This window comes from Orycteropus afer, unplaced genomic scaffold, assembly GCF_000298275.1.
Source record: "Orycteropus afer afer isolate SDZICR_OR568_19922 unplaced genomic scaffold, OryAfe1.0 scaffold00212, whole genome shotgun sequence".
Lineage (NCBI taxonomy): Eukaryota > Metazoa > Chordata > Mammalia > Tubulidentata > Orycteropodidae > Orycteropus > Orycteropus afer.
Window position 1 is genome coordinate 3,172,851 of NW_006921799.1, and position 6,045 is coordinate 3,178,895.

A 6,045-nucleotide genomic window follows, 5' to 3' on the forward strand; every position below is an offset into this window, starting at 1 on the left:
ATAAGACTAAGCTTGGATTTCTCAGCAGAAACTATGCATGCTAGAAGATAATGGGATGGTAATAAGAAAACCTGAAAGAGAAAAATTTCCAACCAAGAATTATGTACTCAGCAAAATTGTCCGTCAAATATGATGGTGAAATTAAGACATTTCCAGATAAGCAGAAATTAAGGGAATTTGTTAAAACTAGACCAACCTTACAAGAGATGGTAAAGGGAGCCCTTTGGACAGAGAAGCAACAATAGCCAACAATAACTGACCATTAACACACATGATGATATAAGCCAGAAACCAACCCAACTATGGAAGTATCCAAAGTAAACAAGCCTACAAGATTATAAACAGGGAACCAGAGACATCAATTGACAAATGAGGACAACTACAAACCAAACAGAGGGAAAATACTGTGTCATTACAGAACTTCTAGATGGTAGGGAAGTGAAGACAACTACAAGATAGAATGGACTGTTCTAAACTTGGAAAGAAAACTATAAATCACAGGGTAACCTCAAAGAAAAATGATAAACCTTCACAACAAAAAAGAGGGCCAGCATAAATATTCAGCAAATACTAAAACATAGCAATGAAAGAAGTGATAATGCAATTCATAAACAAAATGAGCTCAGAGTAGAAAATTATATGGAACAAAGAAATTGACACCATGAAAAGCACATAACAAAAATGACAGCAACAAATTCATATTTGATGATCGTTACATATCTGATAAGGGACTTGTCTCTAAGATTTATAGCTAAAGAGTAGATGACCAAACTATGGTACATAAACATAATGGAATACTATGCAGTACTAAGGAGTCTGCAAAACACTGCATAATATGGATGAACTTGGAGGACATTATGCTGAGTGACACAAGTCAATCACAGAAGGACAGATATAGTATTAGTTCATTGTTGTGGAGGGTCAAGGAAAGGTTTATATATGGAGGGAAACTTTCTTTGTTGGTTGCCGAGGGGGCAGGGAACACTGCCCCTGCCAAAAAAAATGCATTGGCCCATGTCAGTTTAGTTTTGTGTATTTCACTGTACATAAATTATATTTCAATAAAATGCATTTAAAAAAAAGAATGAGTAAGATATCACCTTTCATTGGGTTCATGATTTAACGTGGAAGACACACTCTACACAGTTAATTACAACATGAGCTAGAGCACAATACCATATAAATTATGTATTTAAATGTGATATCAAGAAGAGATTGCTAACCGGGTGTTATGAAACTGAAGTGTGTCTCCCTAACAGGCAGGGGAGCAGAAATGGGGGAAGATGACAAGCCACATGAAGATCACCCAGAAGCAGCAGCTCAAAGAGACAAGGACTTTCATCCAGAGCCAACCAAAAGAGAATGAATTCCCTAGAACTGGCACCCTGAATTCACACTTCTAGCTTCCTAAACTGTGAAAAAATAAATTTCTTTTTGTTAAAGCCATCCACTTGTGCTATTTCTGTTATAGCACCACTAGATCACTAAGACAGAATTTGGTACTGGGAATGGGGTGCTGCTCTAACAAATACATATACAATGAGGAAGTGGTTTTGGAATTTGGGTAATGGGTAGAGGTTGGAAGACTTTTAAAATGCCTAAATAGTATAAGCTTACATTACTTTAAAGAGACTGTTGGTAGAATTATGGATGTCAAAGGCAATTCTGTCAAGCTCTCTGAAGGAAATAAGGAGAGCTACAGAGAAAGTTTCTATCGTCATAGAGCATACATATGGTGCCAGCAACAGAATGTTGTTAGAAATGTGCATGATAAATGTGCTTCTGGTGAGGTTTTAAAAGAAAATGATGAACATGTGATTGGACAATGGAGAAAAGGCAATGTTTTTTATGCAGTGGTAAAGCACTTGTCTGGATTATGTTCAAATATGTGGTGGAAGATAGAGCATGTAAGTGATGAACTTAGATATCTGGCTGAGGAGATTTCTAAGTAAGATCTTAAAGGGGCTGTCTGGTTACTCCTTGACACTTGCAGTAAAATACAAGAGGAAACAAATGGACTTAAAAATGAACTGTGCAAAATAAAAACAGGACTTAAAGATTTAGAAAATTCTGTTGTACAAACTAAGGACATGTGTCCTAAATTTTCACCAAGGACATGGCTACACAATCTTTTGCTAAAGACCTTAAGCATGAGATTGATAGATCTAGCTAACTACCATAGCAGAAAACCCATCAGCTTAGATTGAAGAGGACAGAGAAAGAATGTAAGGAAGGAATTCTGTCTGCCTCTTGATGTTCTACAAGCAGGAAACAGGCCAAAGGAGCTACATCTGTTGTCTTCCAAGAAAAGAAGACCATCCCTGGAGCATCTTGGAGACGAGCAGAGCAGTTGGAAGAAGCACAGGAAGCAGGGCTGCCTCAGTTTCAAAGCATAGAGTTGGCCTGCTAGGTTTAAGAGTGTAGTATTTCACCAACTTGGTTCCAGAATATGGGGCTGCCATTCACAAGGGCCAGGGGAATGAGGATGCTTCCCAAAGCTGAAGGGGTGGAGCTGCCACGCCCAAGGGGCAGAAAGAAGAATGGGATCTGCCAGGGCTGAGGACTTGGGGCCACCACTCAGATGGATGAGAAGAATGGGACCACCCAAAGCTGAGGAAGCAGAGTTGTCCCAGTGGGCCTGGAAGGCTGACCTGAAGCCCAAGACCAAGGGCTTTCCATTGGGAATACAGAGAATGTAGTCACGACCCAGATTCCAGACGACATCATTATCCAGATGGTCTCAGAGAAGAGAGAATTATTTTCAAGCCTTGAGAGCTCATGCAATTTGTTCTGCTGGGTTTTGAATTTGCTGAGTTCTCATCGTCCCTTCTTTCACTCCAATGTCCCTTCTTTCACTCCAATGTTTCCCATTTGTAATGGAAATGTCTACCTTGTGCCTATTCCATCATTATACTTTGGAAAGAGAAAACTTGTAGTCTAGATTTCACAGGTTCACATATGAAGAGGAATTTTGCTCCAGGATCGAATATGCCTAAAGTCACACCTGTATTTGATTTAGATGACTCAGAACATGAGAATTTGGACTTGAAGTTGATTTGACTTTAGGGATGATGTGATGGTGTGAATGTATTTTTCATCAAGGACAGGCTTTTTGGGGAGCCAGAAGATGTAATGTTATGGATTGAATTGTGCCTCCAAAAAGTATGTGTTGTAAATCTTAATCTCTAGGTCTGTAATTATAATCTTATTTGGGAATGGGTTGTCTTTGCTATGTTAATGAGACAGTATTAGTGCAGGGTGTGTTGTGAGTCAAAAGATATAAAAGAGATTAGACAAGCAAGTGAGGGAGCAGAAATAGGGGGAAGAGATATGACAAGCTACATGAAGGTCAACCAGAAGCTCAAAAAAGACAAAGACCCTGGTCTAGAGTAGCACAGAGAGAAAACCTTCCCTTAGAGCAGGTACCCTGAATTCCGACTTCTAGCAAAACTGTGAGAAATAAATTTTTGTTTGTTAAAGCCTCCACTTGTATAGCAGCACTAGACAACTAAGACACTGGGAAAATATGAAAAATATTTCACAGAGTAGGTGAAATTTGAGGTGAAACTTGAAGAATGAGTAGGATTTCTAACAAATAGAAAAAAAAAAAGAAGAGTATTCAAGACAAAACAAAAACAATATTAGCCAGTATAGGTGGTGCATTGTACATTTTAAACTCTTTGAGTGGTGCAATGTGGCTAGACTGTAAATTTAAGTGGTGATAAGTGTGAAACCAGGGATGTGTCCAACATGATGAGGGGTTTTTTACTTCCTTTTATTATGGAGATAATGGATAATTGCTGAATATTCTAGAGTATAAGAACAGTGTCATTATATTTTTGTTGTTTAAAAAATGACTGGAAGTGTGGCAAATAAATTACAAAGCAGAGAGTTTATGGACAGAGTAAAAGAATTACTTATTAGATTAATTGGATAGTGTACATGAAAATATCAAGTAAATTTTTAAATTACTAAACTAAGTGTAAGTTGCTATTATTACTACAGTCCAGGAAAAATAAGATGAGTACCTAAACTATGGAATTGCCAAATGAAATAGGAAACTACAAATATTTGTGGAACATTTTAGAGGTAACAATAATGGTAACAAAAGTGAGTATTTTTTGAATAGATACTTGTACCAGGTACTAAGTGTTTTATATGTATTAGTTTATTCCTTAAGAAGGTTGAACCATTTTAAAGATCTCAAAATTGAGCAAAGTGAAATGAATTTATCTACCCAGGCCTTACAACTCATAAATCAGGAAATTAATTTTAATAGTTTGGCTCTAGGACTTTTACTTTTAACTACAAAGATTTAATCTCAGGTATAACTAACTATGTTAGGAGATGACAAATTTGATGTAGTGGTTAATGGATACAAAACCAAACCAAACCCATTGCTGGTATAGAGCAGCTGTTCTTCAGGTGTGTTTTGTAAATATTAGTTTTTTCAGAATTATAGTAGATGCTAGGAGTCTGGTAGAGCAGTAGATAAGGCATTTGGTGCTAACAGAAGGTCAGCAGTTCAAACCCACCAGCTACTCCACTTAAAAAAGATGGGCAGTCTACTTCCTTAAAGATTTACAGCCTCAGAAATCCAATGAGGGTTGCTATGAGTTGGAATTGACTTGACAGAAGTGAGTTTGATTTTGAAAGAGTAGATGTTATTATCCAAGGAAGAGGTCCAACATCAAATAAAATACTAGGGTAAACAAAACATGTTTTCCATTGCAGAAAACCTAAGAACCTTTAATAGTTACATTTTAATAAGAATCTCCAAGAAAGTGTGATACAGCAATGTAGAATTTCCCAAACTTATTTGATCATGAATGTCTTTTTAAAATGTAACATTTTCAGGAATTAGTGTTCCTGGAACACTGTCTGGAAAATGCTGATATAGAGTTCTATATCAGGAACAACAGGGCTATGGATAAAATCTTACGTTTGATTTGGACATTTTGAGTATCAGATGCCTGATGGGAAGATGTATACAGGAAATAGAGTGTTGTAAATAACGTGTCTTGAAGGATGACTTGGAATTGGAAGTGTGGGTATGCAAGTCCCTCATACGTGGGTGACAGTGAAGACTACTTTTTAGTGGGAATGACTGAGCTTACCAATGGGAGGGGTGAAAAGAGAGGACCCAGCAATACATTTTGGGTGCTGCCTATATGCAGTATCAGTTTGTGTAGACCCAGCTGATGTTTAGCTGATATTTCAATTCCATGATACTTTGTTGACTTATTCCTAATGGTGAATCATCTATTAAATTTCAGTGAGTTTATATATATAATTTAAGCCATGTCGGCCCCAACTTATAGCGACCCCTCCATGGGTTTCCGAAGCGGTATCACAATGGAAGTAGATTGCCCAATCTTCCTTCTGAGGAGAGGCTGGTGGATTTGAACCACCAGCCTTCTGGTTAGCAGTTGAGTGACTTAGGCACTATGCTACCAGAGCTCCCAATTTAAGCCTTAGGTATCTTTTTAAAAAAATATTTGCTTATGTTTTAGGTGAACATTTACATAATGAATTTACACAGACAGTGTTCTAGGAACATTAATTCCCCAAAAGCTTATATTTAAAAATTTTTATACAAATTGTTCTGTGACATTGGTTACAACTTTTACAATGTGCCAGCATTCCCTTTATTTCTATTCTGTTTGTTCTGTTTCCATTGCTCTAATTTCTCTGCCCCTCCTTACCTTTTCATCTTTGATTCAGGATAAATGTTGATCATTTTCTTTGGTCTCATATAGTTGATTATTTAAGAGAGAAGCCATAAATATTTTTATAATTACTATATTTCTTCAGTACAGCTGCCCAAGTAGGAGCATGAATTTCCTAATTTATAAAAATGTCCTAAAGCATAAAAACATTAACCTGGTCATTTCCCTTCTTGGGAGAGATAGTCTCTAATATGAACATGTTGCTGTTGTTGTTGTGTGCCATCGAGTCGGACCCGACTCATAGCGACCCCTCCTTGAGTTTCTGAGGCAGTATCACTACGGAAGTAGATTGCCCCATCTTCCTTCCAAGGAGTGG